The sequence below is a fragment of the Periplaneta americana genome, chromosome 11 (assembly GCF_040183065.1).
Source record: "Periplaneta americana isolate PAMFEO1 chromosome 11, P.americana_PAMFEO1_priV1, whole genome shotgun sequence".
NCBI classification, from domain to species: domain Eukaryota; kingdom Metazoa; phylum Arthropoda; class Insecta; order Blattodea; family Blattidae; genus Periplaneta; species Periplaneta americana.
This window is the reverse complement of record NC_091127.1, coordinates 54,402,933-54,425,231: the sequence shown is the minus strand read 5'-3', so window position 1 is coordinate 54,425,231 and position 22,299 is coordinate 54,402,933. Positions and strand designations below refer to the sequence as shown.

Here is a 22,299-nt window from a genome sequence, read left to right as displayed (position 1 = left end):
ATCCGCATACGGAGTTCCTAAAAGGGAGATTACGCGTTCCACAGGCTGCGAACCTCTGCGACGAGGTTGTGGAATGATGAGTGTAAAGCGAAGTTCCCTTCAGCAATAATGATGAATGCACGAACGGATATCAATTGAATGGGAATGCGAGTCGTGGAAGAATCCACCCGCTGGAGACGGTGATGTCAACGCTGGAGTAGAACACTAACCACCTGGCTGCATCACAAGTACCGGCCACTTATTCAGAATCACAGTCGGTGATCTCGACAATATTTCAAAATACTGCGTACTGCGTACAGCTGCATTTGAACATTTTGCACGGATGTATATTATATTCATTTCTAACTTATTCTCATTTTTTTAATTGTAAATCTACTCGTATGTGTCGTTAGACAGTGTAAAAAGAATAATGAATTCGTTTAATGTTTCTAATTGGTCCTCTATATAAACGGCAGAATTCCCAGCCACAAATCTAGTGGAACTGGGTTCGATTTTTGATAAAGAAAGTCAGATCTAACAGTGTTTCATAGGCAGCGGGTGTGCGAGTGTATTGCTGAGTTAGCGAGTTTGTAGCGAGGTCTGATAGCGTTCGGACTCGCGCTAGCTACAGAATTTTTGTGTCAATGGCTAGCTACAAATTTGACAACTTTTTTGTGGCGGCGATAAGAAAAAACAGTTACTTCTTTGAAACATAATAAATCGTTTATACAAGTAGGCTACTTTGTGTTTATTCTGTTTTATCCATTACACAGGCCTGCGATGAAGAATTTTTTTTTTTAATTTTAACTGCAACTTGCGTATTTTTGTGTGCTAAAATAGAAAATGGCACTTAAAATGCCACATCACGTACAATTTTTTTCTTCACAAAACTGAAATTAATGTGTGTCTGATATTAATATGTATGTATAGCTCGCGCAAGAAACGATTACCGAAAAACAATGATGGCGTTGCTGTCTGTTTTGACGTGTGTATGTAGGCACGCCGAGGGGGGAGAGATGCGAGCCGATGGAAGTACTGTCTCTTCCAAGAAGATGAAAAAATGAGGACATCGCTGTGGAAATAAAGAATGTAGGAAGAGAAAAATTCGAAGCTAATTAAACGCGCAACATATGTTTACGAATGAAATAATAATACCGTGCGATACAAGACACGTATTCACATCCAATGGAACAAACTAAAGTCGTAATGTAACTATAACAACGCAAGATTGATTCTGTCGATGTCATTTGTCTTCCGACTACTCTTGAATATCATTCAAGTTATCTCGTGACCTTTCCTGTCGCCCGCTCTTCCTTATCGCAGTGTTTGATTCACATTCCTTCCGTCGGTATTCCGTACTTGCGAGACCTGTATGTATGTATGTATGTATGTATGTATGTATGTATGTATGTATGTATGTATGTATGTATGTATGTATGTATGTATGTATGTGTGTATGTATGTATATATGTATGTATGTATCACAGTTTTACCAACCTTTACCCTATTTCTACGTTATATAGCAGACCTGCACAAACAGCGCTCAACGAGCGCGCGCGCTCTTTCGGAGCGGGAGAGCAGTTTTTACCGTTCGCCGAAACGGGGAGGAAGATACGTCAGATTGACAGACTTGCTATAGGTAGAGGAGAGGGAAACGACCACTCAGTTATCTAGTGGAGTGCAGTGTGTAGGCCTATTCTCAGTAACTGTTTCACATTGCTTACCTACTGCTACAGTACAGTATGGAGGAATCTAAAAGACGGAACATAACATTTAACATTTAACGATTTACGCCTCGAACTTATTGATCTTCAATGTGACCTAAGGGCTAAAGATCGTTTGAATAATACTACTAGCCTGGTTGAGTTTTACAAGACTAAACATTAGCAATAATATCCACGACTACACAGGCTGGCTGTGAAAATGATCGCTATGTTTGGCTCAATATTTATATTTGTGAGCAACTGTTTTCTATAATCAACTTTAATAAAGGCAGACATCGAACATCTGTAACTGATGTTTCATCATGATCAGTGGGCTATTGTTCCTTTCAGCTGCCAACAGCATAAAACCTCGTTTTGATGTACTGATAAATAAAAATATAAAAAAATGATATTGTACATTTAAGTAGCTATAGAATTTCTATTACTTCTGTAAAATAAATATTTCTTTATTAATTAATAATAGTCCAAGATAGTTTTGCAAACACTGGACGGGAATTTATTTCATAAGCACTCGTAATAGTACTTTCTTTTGTGCACATTTTGTACGAGATCACCCCTTCTTCCAGTCCACCCTCATAACAGAGCGCAGCTAACATTTGCAATCCGCTTATGAGCTGTGAGCCGGCTCGGAGAGCGCAAACCTTGTGCAGGCCTGTTATATAGCAATGTGATATGATACAGTATTAAAATGCTGTATTTCATACTTTTCTAATAAATTTATTTTGCATTAAACACAATCTCAGCAAGAAAATAAAATAATTACACAACACAAATTACTGAAGTTGCCCTTCTTATGCATTTCATGAATTGTACTGCAACTATCGAAGAAGTGAATTCAAGTTTATGTCTATGTTTTTGTGCTCGCTGTTCTTCACACTAGAGCTCAGGAAGCTTTCGTGATAAGAATATGATTGTTCTTTTTTTAACGTGGAAAGTTTAAGTGGACATCTATTCAGGGAAAAGTCCGTTACTATTTCTGTAATACTTTACCCGCATCTTGTACCTTATCAATAAGGAATATATTTGGAAAAAATAAATGAAGTTTGAGTACCGCAGTATAATTTATATAGTATATTCAAAATAAGACTAGTGGCTTGAGCAGCAAATACTGTATATACTTTCTTGCAGTGTTTACGATATTCATTAACAGTTTACAGTCCGTGTGAGAGTACCAGAGTACTACAGTACTGTTACATTTTTCCACAGTTTAGAGACAGCCAGATAACAATGATACAATACAGTACCAGTATGGTATGTTGAAATTTACACAAGCTACATTGCGGTGCCCAGACCGTGCCGTGTGCAAAGATCTGACGTAGCACGTCAAGTATAGTACACAGGACCGCAAGGTGTTCCTAATATTTCTCTCGACAATTTCTCCCCGACAACTAGATCTCGGACACATATGTAAGATTAAATCAATGCAGTTTAACTGAAACTACATTATCCCGAAATATTTTACATTTCTCTGGGGCACTCTGTATAGCCTATAAACATATACATTCATGCTTAAACACTGTCAGTATTAATGTTATACGGAATTAAAATATCATTATATTCATTATCACCATCAACGGCTAAAGATCTAAGCCGAGTAGAGGCTTCATCCGATTTCATAAAGCAGCAGCATCGTGTCTCTTTGACATCGTACTCCAACGACGGAGAATAAAAGCTGCAATTAAAATAACTTATAAGGAATCAATAAATATTCAAAGGTAGTTCGTAATAAATAACAATGGCAATCCGACAGTACAGATATATTCAGAATCGCTGTCTTAAGTTTTAGAACAAATTTGTTTTTCAACACAGATATAACCATGAACGAAGTGAGGACTACTTTCTGAAAATTTTATTGCCAAAAGCAAGAAAATTGTCCAAGAGAATGGAGGTGAATAAGGGGAGATAAAGTGAAACGAAAACTGGATTTTGTTTCCGAAAAAGTCTTGTGGCTGGAATATAGGAATATTAAATAATAAGAACGTGACAACAAACAAAGACATTAAGGCATTGCAGTTTAAATGAGATTTTGGATAGACACAATGCTACTTTATCGGCGAAAAGTTTGACATTTAACTATACGAAACTAACTTGTATGCATAATAGAACTATTGTAGAAAATTTAGATGATAAATAATTAAGAAAAAATGATATCATATTATGTAGGGCTAATCCAATAATTTTGATTGAGTGCTAATCATTTCGTAAGTAGAATATCAGTTCGCGAACCACGAGGTAAGTAACCAAGTGTGTGGGAGTGGGGGCAGGAAGATGTAATTATAGGTTAGAGTTCCGGGTAATGGTTCCACTAATGATGACTGTAGTCGACCAACCACAGAGCAGCTTTCAACTCGTGTTTACCCAATAGGGGGCGGGCTTTTCTCGCTATGCTTGAGGGGGCTCAGAAACTGCGGGGGCCCCCGACCACAATTCCAGTACACAAAAGTATTTAACGCAGAGTAACCATGTCGAAGGATGGGTCATGGCTCCAGTATAATCATGTCTCATTGCTCTGCAGTCAGGTCAATGCTTTTTAAATGCCGTTTGTAGCGGTCCGTGGTTTATTTGCTCTGAACAGGAGTATATTTATCTACTGCAGCTGATTTACGAAGTTCCTCTTCATTGTGCCATTCTTGAAGTCAAGAGAGTCAGAATTGAATGGACAAATGGATCGGGAGTTGATTCTCGTATCATAGTGACAAAACACAGGACTGCTGCAGTAACTGTGTGAACTCCAAGCCCGTAGACCACTTTTCTCACTCGGGAGTATCGTCCAATTTAAGGAAAAAGAGAATAATTTGAAGAGAAAAAACTTTATTAAGAGAATGTTATTGTTTAATCAACTGTCCGAAGACAGTAGAGTAGGGTAGTGGGGTAGGGTGGCCAGTTCCTTTCCCCCTCCATTGTATACATCGCCGACTAGCTACATATTACACTATACTAGTTTCCATGTTTTAAAGCGACTAAACAGGAAGTAGTTCTATACGCGAGGAGTGAGTGCGGAATAGAGGAGTAACTTGTACAGTGTTGTCATATTGAGTGAGAACGTAACTCTTTACTGACATTCACAACAGAAAAATTCATATGCTAGGAACAAACTGGCAATGTAATGCCAACCGAGCGCGGTGCGATATTCTCTTGTTCGGCGAGACAATGTTGCCAAAGTTATGGCGCCAGGCCAGAGTGTTATATGCAGTTGCTTTCGTGTGCTGTATCATTGCCGCTGTTATTGGTGTGTAAAAGTGTTACTAACACTGTGATTAAAAGAAGCATGGAATCTCCTGAGCGCTTCAGCATGAAAAAGAAGCGAAGAACATAAGACGGTGGAAATAGAAATTATCTATGTGGCAACCGAGCCTCTACTGACAGCAACATGACGTCACTTCCTGTTCAGTCGCTTCACAAGGTGAAAACTAGTATAGTCAGACTTCAGATATATATCCTCTGACACATGTCAAGTGAGATGTACTGCCCGATAATAGATGTAGAGTAAAAATGCCTAATTCCGTGATACTCCTAATTCCGTGATACGTTTTTTTTCACTGTCACGGGGTTGGGTATCTTGCTATGAAGTTCACCGAAGTCTCAAAAGTAGGCGAAAGATGGACTCTTTCGAGAAAGATGTCCGGCGCTATGGTCGAACGGCAAAGCTCTGACTGACATTCAATTTTACGAAAGTATCACGGGATTAGGGGTATCATAGAAATAGGCAACTTTACCCTACATATCAGCCAGAACCTTAATCAGAGATATAACAGAATGTAAGCTAATAAAATCTGGCAGTATGGAAATGCAATTAGAGCAGTGGTCGGCTTTTCTTGACTCGCGAGTTAACCCCTTAAAACACAAGCAGAGGGGGGGGCAAGGCATGATCTCCCTCCCCTTAGACAATCAAAGTTAAACAGTTTGGCTATGTTCACTGGCCGTCTCTGAGCACTGAAAACTTGCAACAGTGAAGGTGTTCCCCGCCTCTCCTCTTATATCTCCTCCTACTCCCCCTTTTGATGTGTTTTGCGGGCTATATTTTATATGACGTAATCTTTGCCGACCACTGAATTAAAGCATCACGCATACTTTCCCAGACCACAGAACCTTGTCACACATCACTCGTCGGTTAAAATCGCAAAGTCGCACAGTAATCAGGATTTGAATCAGTGACTGAGTTCCGTCTTATACAAAACAATGCAAAGCAATGTAATACTATGCAATGCAATGCAATGCAATACAATACTATACAACACAATACATACACCTCTTGCACTATTGCACTTCTCTAACATTATCGAATGCCCTTGCTTACAGATTTCAAGGATACGTGTTGAAGAGTGAATTCCGCTTAGTACAATATTAGAACAAATGAAGACTATCAATCCGCAATTTACTGCAATGACGTTTCCAACTACAAAAGTTATTCAGCGTTGCTGAAACGAAAATGGTTATACAGGGACATCATTTTAGTTTTACTAACATTTTTAATACTAACCTGGCTATATCTTTGGATTAAAGGTCTAGAACCGGAAACATCGCTTGCTCCTCCTTCCAAGATTGGAGTTCGATGATACTGGCGTAAAATACAAATCACTTTACTAGGTATAGGAGGGAATAAAAGTAGTTCATCCATTTATGTAAACTAGGAAATATTGCAATTTTGAATTTGATAATTTCATTAGGTTTTTGTTTAATTAAAATACAGTACTGTATTAACAACAAGTGTTTTTACTCACGAATTGAGCTATCCATTCGGACGTATTAATTATGCAGTGTATATTGTACTGTTACAGCACATTAGCATACAATATAGAGAATGAAGTTAAATTGAAAAGTAATCATAATATGGATATTTAAACACATTTTTGAAAATGGTGGCCGTTCATTTCGATACAGGCTTCAGTTCTTTTGTGCATATCATCGCACTATAGTCTATTGTACCTAATTCCAATTACCAGTTTAGTCCTTCGTACTAGTAACTCATGTTGAAATAATTCTGTACCTACTCTATAAAAGAGCACCTTACGTACAGTAAATTTAATCTTCACTTCTGCCCGATCCGAAAAGATAAAATTACTCAGAAATGCTATCTACTGTACGATCAAATGGCAGGGTAGTAGAAAGGGGGGGGGGATCACGTGACAGTTAATTACTTAACGAGACCCTTTTATTTAAGTTATTTTAAACAGTTGCATAATATTACGTAGACGTCCAATTCCTAACAGAAATTAATGTTTCCAGAAAAGAGCTAAGACAGCCCAGCTACTTGACTTTACAGAGGGGCGAACAGAAGCAGGTGGGAGAAACCGGGATGCGACGTAGGGAAACGGACGACAGTACCTGTGCGAAAATATAATTCAATATTGAAAGCTCTTTCGTCACTGGAAAACTCGAACATATTTCTGGAACGTACTATACTCACTAACTCAGTACTGCATACGCGGCCTTGGTTCTGTGTGGAGGACGGTTGGAAGTTTACTAGTAAAGGTGGTGGGAGTGAAGTGCATTAAAAAACTCAGGTACAATAAAAATTGAAGTAAAAATAAAATGATGTCCCTGTATATGCAACCATTTTCATATATAGGCCTAACCATTTTCGTTATACATACATACATACATACATATATATATATACATATATACATACATACAATAAAGTATAGGTACACATAGTATTTTTGTATAAAATCCTTTTTTCTCCAGTAAAGTCAATGATCTGAATTTTCAATTAATCGGATTAACCTAGATCCTAATCAGTCCAGAAATCGGGGTTCTGCAGTAGTTCAGGAACGTTGAGGTAGGCCTATTAAATCTCGACACACGATTAAAAATTCCAATTCTTTTTTCACACATCAATCAGCGCGAACAGATAAAATCTCACGTCTCTGGGTTATTACCTTATCCTGGTAAGCATTCTGAAGTGAAGTAAATAATTGAAAATCACAATGGGTTAATTATACATAAATAATAACTATTATGTTTAAATAAATATTTAATTGTGATTCACTAGCATCATGTCTTGGGAAAAAAACATGTCTAATATCACGGATCATAAAATGAATTTAAGAGTCATTTAACTCAGCTTCTGACAAAAAAGAAATGGTTTTATAGAACAATATCATTTAGCTGACTGTGACCGAATCGTTCAACAAATACTCGCACACAAGTAATGAGAGATATAGCGGCCGTGAAATTGATCTTGAAACCAGCAGATCAAGAGAGAGAAGAACCGTCAACCAGTCTCTCGTGTTAACGACAACGCCACTTCTCAACAAATCATTGTTAAGAATATATTACGTGATTTTATGGCATCATTCCATGGTAGTTAATTATACTCCTCTGTTTAGCGTTTGAATTCGTAATGGGAATGGTTTCTCTGCTTGTGCGCCGCGAAGCTCTCAGAATGTAGCCGCGACATTCTATGTTCTCTGCATTTATTCGTTATTATTACAAGCGGAGATATAGGAGGATTTAATAAATTATTCGTCAAAAGTATCGCTGAGTATTTAGGAATAAGATGCGCATCATTTTTACAAATTGAGTGAATATTAAGGGACGTATCTTGTACACAGTTGTACAGAAGATGCACACTCCTTATGTTGTTTCCCGTTCAAAGATTGGCTGATGCCTTCCTTGATAAGAATTATATGTCTCCGTGGAACGGATAATGTTATTCAGATACACTCAAAAGACATAAGCTGACGTGGTAATAAGTAGACTTCGGATTGATTTTACGTAAAAACCTATTTTAATCCTTAAAAGATAAATTCATAAAAACTTGCAAGTACACGTTTCATATAAAACTATCCCTAAAACTGGTATTTTAATAACAACTAAAAATGCCTATTTTGACGACAAAGCCTATTTTGACCTATTAAATATGTTTTATCTCTAATAGATCAAAACATCCATTCTTATTTCGAAAATTTGTATTTTAAATTCGAAATGTGTTCCTGGTTCTGTTGGAAATAAAGTACGGGATAAACTGGGGCAAGTTCTGCAGAGAAATGTAGGGCTGAAGGACCTATGTACTGCTTCAGATATCTTAGCAGGAAGGAACACGGATTTACAATGTAACATTCCTGTTCAACTAGTGTCGAAATTGAAATACGCTCCTGTTACTTCAGTGGATGTGGAACATTCAATTTCAGCATACAAATTTGTGTTGAGTAACAGACGGCATTGTTTTTAGTTGAAAATTTAGAAAAAGTATTAGTAATTTACTGTGAAGCTAATTATGGACATTAACGGACAAGGCTTGGTAAAAATTGATTATATTTGACTTGTTTGTGTACTGAATTTATGTCTAAAATTTATTTTTCCACATTTCATTGTTTAGTTTATGTATAACTAGTTAGATATTTGTTGTTCTTGTACTTTTAGTAGTAGTAGTGATGGTGGTAAAGGTGTATAAGTATTTAAAATTATTAAATTCTAGAAGTGAATTCCTGATTATTTGGTACATGTTTTTAAACAAAGCATTATTTTTTGTTAGAGCCTATTTTCAATTCTTTAGAGACTATTTCCTACACTTTTAAGCCTATTTTAGGCTCCTAAAATTACATTTTAACGACCTAAAATCCGTATCCTAGTATTAAGTTCTTCAGGATAAAATACTCTCGATGGGGCAACAGTGAACTGTTGTTCATGAACTACAATTTATCACTTATTTTACAAAAGAAAGGTGCTTTTGCTTCAACTTGTAAGACACAAATATAATTAGACTATAACGTGTGTTTATTTATAAACATTCCACCTTGAAGAATTCTTGATGTGTAGTGAACACTGTTTTGAGGAAAAACATGTCGATTTAGTTTTCGAGGGATAAGTTCAAAACTATTGCTGACTGAATTTTCTGTTCTACTTCTTCCTCCCACAGCCACCTCTGAATATTTGCAATTCCATGTCCTATTTTTGACACATCATTTTAAAGGAGATGATAAACCCTATTCGTCTACAAACAATATAATAATAATAATAATAATAATAATAATAATGATAATATGGTCCGTTCCTGGGATATGTAGAGTGACTTGATGCATATGGGGCTGGAGTGTATTGCGGGTAGCATCAGCTCGAGGCCGCTAAGGGGTAAGATGCTCGTGGTAGAGTGTTAAGATATAGAAACGATCCCCTCCCTGCAAGCGATTGGTAGCTTCGTTCAATCAATGCCTCCCCCAGAGCGGTCATTGGCCCTAGCCCTCCCACATGCCACTTGCGCAGAGGTTTTATTTCGTCTTTCTACTCTACAGATTCCTGGGACAGACTATAATAATAATAATTCGGTCCATCCGTTTCTGAGATAGAGCCAGAACCGTAGGTCTATATTTCAATAGTGATCTGAGGCTATAGGAAAGAATCTACGTGATTCCAAGCCGGAGGGCCATTTGTCTCACTCCTCTGTCACCGTTCCATTGAGGGAACCTCGAGAAATTCTAAAGGGAATATAATCGGAAATGGATACGAACTAATGGGTACCACATCTGGGGAGAGACGACACATAGCACCATCAGAAACATGGTGTAACAACAGTAGGGCAGTGTGCGTACCGCCTCAGAAAGAATAAAATTCAATATTCCTTACGTAAAGTTTCTCATTATGAGTGCCAAAATTTCTTTGCATTCTGAATGACGCATGATACCAGAAAGTTCTAAAAATCGTTTCCAGTTTTTCAACTACTAGTCCTATCTAGACCTGCGTTTTCAACATTTCTGAGCATGTGGCACACTGAAGATGTAATTTTAAACCCCGTGGCATGTCATATAATAGGAATTTTGAAGGTTTTAGGATGAAATCTAGACTATAAAATAAAAATAAATTTGATGAAAGTATATGCATTAATGTCCCGCGCCGTGGCGTCATGGTCTAAGGCATGCCGCCTAGGACTCGCGTTACGGAATGCGCGCTGGTTCGAGTCCCCAGGGGGGAAGAAATTTTCTCATGAAATTTCGGCCAGTGTATGGGACGGTACCCACGCAGCATCATGATGCACTTGGGGAGCTACGATAGGTAGCGAAAATTCTGTTTCGCAAACCAGCTATAACGGCTGGGAGGAGCATCGTGCTAACCATACGATACCTCCATTCTGGTTGGATGATCGTCCACCTCTGCTTCGGCATATGGACGTGAGGCCAGCAGCCGGCTGGTCGGTCTTGGCCCTTCATGGGCTGTAGCGCCATGGATTTACTTTTTATATGCATTAATATATAAAATAAAATATTTTCAATTTTATATAGGCCTAGGCCTACATTATTATTTAGTCAACATAGTGGGGAATGACAGTTTACAATAATGTAAAATTTAATAAGAGAAACTTATTACAATACTAGTGTAATAATTATGGTATTATGCATGTTTTATTAATTTGTTATGTAGGAAATATGAAAAAAAAAACAATATTATTACATTTTTTGCCGAGGTATGTACAGTATTTAGTTACAAAATGGTTTGTCGCCCTCACATAAGCACGCCATCGGTCCCTAACTTGAGCAAGATTAATTTATTCCTTACCATCATATCGCACCTCCCTAAAATTCATTTTAATATTATCCTCCCATCTACGTCTCGCTTCTCCAAAGGTCTTTTTCCCATGTCTTAATATGTATTTCTAGATTCAGCCATACGTGCTATTTGCTTTGCCGAGGTATTTAATGTAGGCCTATGTTTTTTTTTTCATAAAGACAAGTAAAATACGGTATTTTTAAAGACTGGTACGATATTCTAACGTTACTTATCTGACAACTACGCGTCAGTCATTCTCTTCTCTATGGCTCACATACCTATACAATGATAACTGATTTTTTTTTAAGTTGGTTATTTAACGTCGATGGAATTGGTGATAGCGAGATGGTATTTGGCGAGATGAGGCCGAGGATTCGTCATAGATTACTTGACATTCGCTCTGCGGTTCGGAAAAACCTCGGGAAAAAACCTAATCAAGTGGGAATCGAACCCACGCCTTTGGGTACGCCAGTGGCCTTACTCAATGTTGACATGCCACGTTTGCTGAATGTTGGCACTTCATTTTTATTTTTCAAAATTTTTCTATAACAATATTTTCATTTTCTCGCGGTTGAAAATGGCTGATCTAGACTAATCCTCTTTTCAGAAAAGTCCTAGTTCCTACTCGTATTCTAATACTACTTCCATACCTTTCATAAGGTCATCGTCTTCGTGATTTGGTCGCGCATTACGTTGAAGAAATTCCCCAACAGTAAGTTAATGGTAAGAACAATAGTTCGTGATGTCTTGCCGGCGCGGCGCATTAAGGCAAGTCGGCAGCCGGCATCAGAAAAATATTACAATACCAAAATTACGTAATGGGAGCGAGCGAATGCTATGGATGCTCCGAACTTGTTTCTCACGGACCCTTGCTTGCCCATGTGTATTAGCGCAATTAGATTCTTACAAGATTACATCTTTGTTCTTCGGGATGATAAACCTGTGCTTTGACGTACTGACGGGGAGGCCGGCTTCTACACAAGAGTCATTACAAGCACTTGAGATACTTGGAAAACAGTCGGAACAAACATAACTTGCTTGTCATCAGAGAAACCGAAGGGGATCGTTTTAATGAAATAAATATCTACCAAATTATAGAATCTGGGGGATTTATTCCGATATATGAAGCTTATAAATAGCAGCTAAGATTAGTCGTATTTACACAAAAAAACGGTATCATAAAAATGAAATATTTTCTCATACTTTTTACGCATATTAACTTCATGTATAAATTTCACAGCTAAATATATTTATTGTGCGTAAATTCACATAAAATGGTTATTAGTTATTACTATTGTATAATTATTTATAATATTATTTTCCTACTCACGAAAGCCCATTTCTGAAAGTGATATAACTATTGACACTTTTTTTTTTCTTTTGTAGTGTGGAAGAGCCCGAAGGCTAGTACCGCGGCCTGTCATAAGCTTACGTTACTGTGATGTACCGAAGTACATTATGATATTTCCGTGCAGGTATTCTGCGTTCCATATGATGAAGGATGGGTGGAGCGCAGAAAAATTCTCTCCGGCACCAGGACCCGAACCCGGGTTTTCAGCTCTACATGCTGACGCTTTATTCACTAACAGTCTTACTAATAAACCGTGTATAGTTTTTACACGAGACTTACGCAGAGTTGAGATAGAAAACGTTGCTAATAAACCGTGAATAAGCTATGGACGTATAAACAGGCTGTAACTATACAATGGGTATTGCTTTGCAGTAGTTATATACACCAAACCCCTTGTTTAAGCGTTGTATATAACGAAAAAATGGCCGCCCCTCTAACAACTGTTCGCATCGACTGTCATTTTATGATGATGGTTACCTTGTAACCACAGAAGAACAAACCAAAGATCATAAAATTATTAGAATAATATTGCTGTAGCTTGTACTCTTTGACCAAAATGTAGTGTGGTAATCGATTAGAGCCAGTTGTACTATCGATATTTAACACGCCACACTAGAGCGCTCTATCGGATGCAATAGAGAACCTCAGATATTCTATTATCTTTCGTAACGAAGTAATGACGAAACTATGACGTAGCTGTGTAACTGTTATGCTGTTATACACGACGTATGTAGTGATTATTAGTAAGGAATTTACACACGACTTGCAAACGAGCTACTCATTGTATAAGTATAAGACAGTTAAACGTCTGTATATAGAGTTTTTATTAGTAAGACCGTAAGGCACTAAGCCACACCGGATTCCAGTTCCGATGCCGGATTGAATCCTCTCAGTTTAAGTTCCACCTCTCAGTGTCCCTTTAGTGGCCAACCATCATGCACTGTCACAGATGTATGACAGTGGCGCAATGTCCAACACTTTATGTGCAGAGGTGCACTCATTACGAGTGAATAAGTAGCCGGAAATATCATATGTACTTCGGTACATCACAATAATATGCTATGCGTAAATAATCACTTAGTGATTTAAGACGGCGCTCATTCCGTCCACAGTCCACCGGCGTTGAATGACGTATCTGTGGCCCGTACGCAATCACATAAGACAGACACTGAATACAAATCCCCTCCCCTACCAAGTCAATGACGCGAGAATGGAAGGAAGGGGTGAGTGACGTATCCGGTGAGTGACGCAACGCCACAATTGTCGCCCTGTTCTCCAAGCCTGATCTAAATAATGTAGTTAAACTAAATTACCATTTTTGTAGATACGAGATATCCCTTCTTAGATATCGAAATGAAGGTCCATTAATCTTTAAGCAAAAGAATTATATTGAATGCACATTATTTCCGGATGAGTTGACTCGTAGATAGTGAATATAGACAAAATCCGTCAAATAGTTTAAAAAAATCGTTAGGCACAGACAGGTAAATGCCATGTTGGAAAAGGCTTTTTCTGTATAGGGACGCTGAAAAAGTATATATTCCTGATAATCTCCAAATTGTTCTTTTTTATGTCAACACAATACGTTCTCGTTAAACTTCGTATAATGAGAATGAATGCAGCACTTCAACATGAAGCTGCAAATAACGAGAGCACGAAATTAGAATGAGACCCAAGTTGGCAACAGGTGACGACTAAAATATTTTATATTATAATTGTAGTCAAGAAACTCATTCGATCATGTCCAGAAGGGAAGATAAAAATGCGCATTGTAATACACCAGGCGGGATGGATTCCTTTGGACTCTAAATTATGTATAAGAGCTAAATTATGTTAATTGGTCAATATACGAAGCGAGACTTGGATCGAGTCTACGTTCATGGAATTTTTACTTCGGGAGCTTCACAACGAACCGAGGTTTTAAGTAACATAATATTAAAGGGAACGGATAACGAACGGCCTGCGACGAGATGAAAATAAACAGGTAAATTTGTTAGAACAAAAACATCGAAAGCTTTAATTCTTATTACTGAATAATGAGCGTGACAAATTATTGGCGCCATCTTTATCAACGATTTTTCAACGATGTAATACATTGCTCCCTGTTACAACGTGGGTAGAGAAGTTTGCGTGTGTAGGAAGATATATCAACTATATTAGATGAGAATTTTGTAGTAATGGTGTAGGATTTTGGATGTTTAAACCATGTATTAAAGAAAATTATCTCAGGGTATTTCAGGACGTCTTAATAATTTAATTTAATGCAATATCATAAAGCAATGTTATAAGAGTCAGAAGTTCATGCCTTAAAATCTACTAAACACGCAAGCAAATAAAATCTTAATATCCAGCTTTTGCAAGAAATAAGTGAAGACGATTTTCACAGAAGGATAAAGTTTTATAATGCTTAATTGAGAAGATAAATCAAAACCCAGATCTTGTCAGTCAGTTGAAAGACTACAACGTGTTCATAATGTGTGTGTCCGCTTCATCTGCAATACTCGTAAAATTGACCATATAACGCCATCTTTTGAAGTTCTTTCTTGGGTCCGCCTAAAATAGCGTAAAATAGCACATTCTTTATCTGTTCTGTTTAGAATATTATTCACTTCTACTCCAAAATATCTGAGAACTCGCTTTGAATATCTTACAACGTTACGGAATCAACATCAGGCCTTATTATCCATTCCTCGTCACCGCACTTCTTTCTATTCATCCTCTTTCACCGCGTCAGTTTGTCGCCTATGGAACTCCTTACCTCGGCATGTCAGGGATTGCCGAACGGTTAATCAATTTAAATTAAGAATTAAAAATTACATACTTTTATATGAAATTGATTTGTGAGTGTTAGCCGATTTTTAGAGGTTATTCTGTGTGTATATAAATTGTCATTTAGGCCTATCATAAAGTAGCATGAATTATAAATAACTTAATTATGTATCATGTTTAGTTAATATTTCATTATAGCCCATGTACGCTTGTTAATGTGCATGAAAATTATTTTTATATTTAAGTATGACGTCTATTTTTGTCACTGTTTCATTATGTATTTTACTCCTGGTAGTGTGGAAGAGAAGGCCTCATGGCCTTAACTCTACCAGAATAAATAAATAAGTAAACATCATATTTTTTGATGTGATAAAAAAAGAAAAATCAAACATCCAAGCAATAATGTAAACTTAATGGAATTATAATAAATTAAACCTTTACAATCAGTCCAGAATCCATATTCTTCCATGCCACTAATACAATAGTCATGATAGGTAACTACCTCAATTACCCAACAATTACGAACATTAAGTAAACCGCTGTCTACGTTGGATGCTAATTTAAGTTGGCCATAAAATATAAGAAATTAGGGTCTTTGGCAATGCATAAATCTAGTTCTAGATGGTATCGCAAAGCATATTTTTCGATAGCATATAGAGCTGGACTCTTCACGCATGAGAAACCCATATTGAGCAGTAGAGAAAGAAGCAATGGAGTAAATCTCTAGGGAGTTAAGAAAGAGGATCAAGAAGGATAGCCTATAGAGACAAAATAATATTGATGAATGAAACAGGACAGCCACGACTTGGAGGTAGTTGAACAATCAGCCGGAAAGGACTCGAAAGCCAAAGTTCACAGAAGCTATATGAGAAAGAAAATGTAGGACTAGTATCATTAAAATATTGTACACATTAAAATATGTTGCAGTAGTATATTACGATACAAGGTTGTGAAGTGCTTTCTACACAATCGAGGGAAAATTTGAAAAACGAACGAGTTTTTCAATTTCCGAGATTTTGTAATGCACTTCACAAACGTGCATTGTACAACATTTTTTGCATGATCATATTTTTAAAATTGCAAATACAATATATTTTGCATTGAAAATATAGATCACTATTATTCCAAAGACTTCGCAGAACTATACTATAATGGTAAATTAGTAACAATAAGTGCACTGAAATGGGTCTATTTCAGTATAGTTTTTTGTTATGAAGAATGGTTTACCTAGCAACACGTTTCTGTGTGGGAATTCTAACTTTCAAGGCCTAACAGCAATAGCTGTAAATACAGTCAACTGTGAATATAGTGAACTCGGTTATAGTGAACATTCGGCTATAGTCAACCTAAATCGTTGGTCCCAACCCGCATACATTAGAAAGTATATTAATATTTCCGTTTATAGTGAACCCACGTTTCGGTTATAGTGAACCTTAAAAACTGAAGTTACAAGAGTTGTATCGTGACAAATTCTTATTTGAAGTCAGACCTTCTTGTATAGAATTGAAAGAATGTGTTGAGAACATTCTAAGTTTCTTACTTCTTTAGTCAAAGGACAAAGGTAGGATTAGTGATTCCTAGACAATGATCTGTACTGTAAATCCAGACAACGCTTGACGACTTTGCTTCACTCCACCGTCGAAGGGTTGTCATTCTGTTCTCAGGCACACTACCCTACTCTTATTTCTAATCCTCCATCGTCAAAGTGTTGCTTTTTGTTTTCAGAAACATTTCCATTATGACGGATTGCATCGAAACAACGGAAAATGAAATTGCCTTCCTTTATTAAAAAGGAGACTGACATTATATTCATAAATAAAAGTAAGATTCCGATGGCTTTCAAACTTCATCAACCTCCTCCCAGTTTCCATTAAATGGCCCGGGAAATTCCAAGGCTGAGTACGCAGTCACACCATAACAATGTTCGTCATTTCTATCTGATCATTCTGTTTGTAATGTTCGAACAGTGAATGTATTGTATAAAAATGTCGAAGAGTAAAGTGTTTTCTTTGGAACATAAGGAGAATATTATAAATAACATTGAACGTGGTCTTTCGCAAGCGGACGTGGGTCGACAGCATACTTTAAGTAAATCAACTGTGAGCAACAGTATACAGTATTATCGATTCCACAAAAATGAAATGTTTTAATTACTGTATAGCATTTTATTTTCTTGTTCATAATTTCATTCATTCCTGTCATTTAAGGTTAGGGGAGAGAGACTTCGGATTTAGTGAACCTCGGATATAGTGAACGAAATATGCAAGTCCACAGAAGTTCACTATATCCGGAGTTGACTGTACAATAAAAAAAACACGATCGTGCAAAAAAGTAAAAAAACCAAACGATTCTTTCATTGGTCACCAAAATCAAGAAGAAAGCGAGGAAAAATCGCGTATAACACGGAAAGGTACAAGGATACAGATAATCAGGGCAAGAAATTTAGAAAAATGGAGATAGCCTACCAGTAAAAGGAAATCAGAGGAAACAGTTAAAAGGCGGAAAGTCTGTAAAAAAAATAAAGAAAGCAAGGCTGGGACACTCCCATTCACTGACATTCTGATGTAATGAACTATCAGAAACTTCCGTAAATAGAAAGCACTGTCTGTTGGAAAGACACATGGCAACGCTAATCGCAGGATGTTTGTGAAATCTAAACAGAACGGTTGAATATAATTACATCGGAGAGTCTGCATCCAGCCGTAAGCAACGTGAGAGAGAATCTCAAGATGGATACTGCATCTGTTCTGCCTCGGGTTTGCGGCAGCAGTAGAAACTATTTGAAACTGTTTTCCGGGTACAGCAGATTCCTCGCATTTTTCGAGGCATTGCGATTAGCGTTATTTATGTAGGGATTAGTCTCAAACACAGCAGATATATTCCCTCGAGGAAACACTACACTGCTCTGAAATTCCAGCCTGTCAAGCTGCATCGTTTTCTGTTAGCTTTTATTTTCTCTTTCTCTGTTAGGAATTTCCAAATTTAAGACGATTACACGACTTTTTCATATTGAAAATGGACATTGAGAAGCGTAAGAAATATCTTTGAATCAACTTGAGTCGGTTAGAGTCATAACTCATGTGTTCCAAAAATGAAAATTTTCACAAATGAGGGAAAACATATTTGTAATACTTGGAGGCCATTTTCTTCACAATGAAGGTTAATAAATGAAAGAGCAATGATTAAAAACTACTATTCATAATTGTAACCGTATTTATTTATACAGGAGTAAAAGTTATTTAGCTTTAAATTATGGATGACACGAGTTTTGACAATGACCTTTGGATCATGAGTGTGCTGAGAGTGCTCCGTTTGGAACATGTGAGTTTAGAAAGTGACCAGTTGGGATCATGAGGGATTTGATAGTAAAAAATTTAAATATTACATAAGAACATTAACTCAAGCATATTTTAAAATTCAATGTAAAAGAATAGCTGTACGATTATTAAATTCTTCAGATGAGTAAATTTTACAAAATAATATAGTACAATATGAATTGAGGGGTCCAGTCAGAGAGAAGGATAAGTCGCAAATCTTGGAATAGGGAAATTAGGTATTCCCAAAATAGTCTGAGCATTTATTGTGGAAATTTAAATTCCAGTAGGCTAAGCTATTGTCAGAGTTATTGCACTTATGACACAACATTCTAGAGACGAGAAAAAAACTAAATTTTCTTAGAAAAGCGGGTTCTCCCCTTATTTGAGTCGAACTCTCAATTTACAACCTACAAAAGAAATACTGATTATAAATTTTACCAAAACTCAAATTTTCGTTACTACGTTCCTTTATATCACAAAATTAATATCTGCTTCCATCAATTCGCACATATGTTCAGTATTGTCCAGTTGATTATTATTCACGGCAGCATCAATGACATACATGTAGAACTTGAATATATTATAATTGTGATAAAATACTCGATCCTGCTTAATTTACCAATACATCAGTAGGAGCCAAGCAGAATCAGAAAAGAATATTAATCTTGCTAATTTGGCTTCGTTTGTTTTCGTTATTTCTGGAGCTGCTATACATTTCCGTGGTCGTCATCTTTCTCCAATCGGTAATACGCTCTCTTCCATAATATTACACTTACAAAATGCTCAATTACAGCCGCTAAATTCACTGATATTTATAAAAATAACACAGCATATACAAGATACTCATCCACAACCCTATTCTACACAACAAGAAGTGGAGAAGGGGGAGAAAAATACTGATCGGTGATGGGTCTATACAACAGAACTCACAAGATCCTGTGGATCATGAGACTTTTGACAGAAACCGGGAAGTATGTCCCTATTTACACAAGCATCATATAAGAAATGTGAAAAATTAACCTCTGAATCGTGTCCTACGCAGATTACCGCATGGGAATAACGGTATCTCAATTTTTCATTTTTGGAGCATGTGAGTTATGACTCTAACCGACTCACTTGTATCGGGAGACGTTCGCACGATAAAAGAAAATTGTCACTAATACGAACAGAAACGCGAATTTTTTAATAATAATAATAATAATAATAATAATAATAATAATAATAATAATGGCATATTCCACAAAATTTTAAGACGTATTTAATATAATAAAAAGTAAAAATATAAAAAGAAAAACGCAGACAGATATTACAGTAACTGAAACTTCATATTTTCTCGCTAAACAATAATTTTAATTGATTTTTTTAAAATAAGGACCATTAGTAAATTGAATGTTTGGAAATTTAGCTGTTATCTAGTTATAGAGCCGAAGTTGCTGCTGTGATTATATGTTGTCATATCTTTTAGTTTTATATTTATGTGGATACAAAATTTAATATATTTTGGTTTTTATGTATAAAATTCAATAAGACATTATTATAAATTTGATGGATATCATCTTCTTTCCCTTAGTTTAACCTCTTCCTTTTAGGTTCGTTTTACACGACCCACGCCACCCGGGCCTTACAGGGCCGCGACCTGTCGGGAGAGGAATTAATCTATGGATCACATGGGCTACATACTTTTTGACCACACAAGGACATGGAGGGCCTCCCGAGGTGAGGGATCAGCTCAATGCCAGGGCCACCTCCGATACAACACAAACATTTAAGACATTACACAGCATTCACTCACACATATGAAAGGATTAAGGGAAGGATCGCCGTCCATGGCCGGACTTTCAAGAGGTACAATCCCGACATTTGCCTGGAAATAACTGAGGAAAGCATGAAAAACCTCAGTTAGGATTGCCAGCCCCTGGGATCGAACCCCGGACCTCCCGAATGCAAGGCCAGCCCTCTACCACGTGTTGGATATCAAATATTTTAAATTCAGAATACAACAGTTCTGATTGTTAATTAAGCGACTTATTAAGATAAATTTGACGGTAATGATTGGTATAAGGTCTACGCCCGTAATATTGCGGATATATTAATAATTTTGGTAGGGTGTGTTATAGTATAGTGGCTAAAATTTCAATTCAATGTCTGCTATAATAAGCGAATAGAGTGTATCTAATCACTGGCATGTAGTGAATTTATATAAAACATATGTTTAAATTTAAAAAAAATATATTTTAACTCGAAAGATTTACTTTCGAGTAATCATTCTTCTTTGTATTTTAAAGCTTAATGTGTATAAAAGCGTCACTAAAAAATTGAAAGAGCTCTGATAAATAGTATTACATACGACTACTTGAAGATAGGCTATTTTTTTACCATTATTTTATATGCGATAACAAGGAACTCCCCTTAAGTGGTGACATACACTTTGAGTACTGAAAAATGAGTGTATTTTTTTTCTCAGCAATAAATAATGCTGTCACCTCGAAATTTGATATCCTCACTACTTTTGCAATTATACTTATACTTTTTTCAGATTTTCTAAAACTGTTACGAGTTATTAGAAATACAAAATGGCACCCGTAACTTTGTTTATTCAAACGGTTTGTCTGATAACTCAAACAGTTTTTAAGATATTACAGTGAAATTTTGCGTCCAATTGTATTTCATACTTGTGAACAAACCTGCCTAGAACTATTAGTTTAACACTTACAGTACAGTTTATTTTAAACAAATACTTTAACCTAATAAAATTAAAATAATTGTCTTTAAAACAGAAAATAATATAAAACATATTTCTACTGAAGGCATTTCAAAGATTATATGTTATGTTGTTCATATGATATTCAGGAATAAACAGAAAAAAAGACTCGCTCAAAAAACTGATATCTGTGGAAATTATTGTGGAAACGGCATTTCAATGCACAAAATGCAACTAACCCGTAACAATAACAGTTACACGAAATCTGAAAATACAGTAGTATACAACTGCAGAAATAGGGTATATCGAACATGTAAAATGTCAAGATTACAGATTTATCATTCCTGAAAAAAAATTGAATTTTACCAATTTTTTTAGTATTTAAAGTTGTATGTTCCGTCTTAAAGAAACAGCCTTAGCCAATCTTTTATTTTGCCCTCTTTTTGGCAGTAAATGACGAAGAGGTTGAGGCAGGGATGGAGAATTCAGAACCAATAAATATGTAAGCTTTTAAAATACCAAGTGATAACTTATTCCTAAAGTTTGAATTCGTCAGTATATGGCCGGTATGACATTTGGCCTTATAAATTATGTACCTCACAAATACGCGAAAATTAATGTGATATTAATTCATCGTAATTATAACCTGGAAGCGCACTTCCTGAAATGAAAATTAATTATCTCCTTTAAATCTGCAATGAATACGGTCGTTTGTATTTTCAACAGTCAGAATGCAGTGCAGCGGACTGTTGGATAAGATTAAAGTAGCCACCGGCGTAGCTCGTTCGGTTAAGGCGCTTGCCTGCCGATCCGATCGATTCCCGCTTGGGCTGATTACCTGGTTGGGTTTTTTCCGAGTTTTCCCAACGTAAGGCAAATGTCAGGTAATCTATGGCGAATCCTCGGTCTCATCTCGCCAAATATAACCTCACTATTACCAATTCCATCGACGCTAAATAGCCTCGTAGTTGA

The 22,299-nt window shown here is 36.5% G+C and overlaps 1 protein-coding gene across 1 annotated transcript in view; it reads right to left on the bottom strand.

Moving 5' to 3' along the window:
- Positions 1–22,299, bottom strand: part of LOC138709007 (cadherin-related tumor suppressor-like) — a 553,993-nt gene that overhangs the window by 207,099 nt on the left and 324,595 nt on the right. The gene's annotated exons all lie outside the window — the stretch shown is intronic.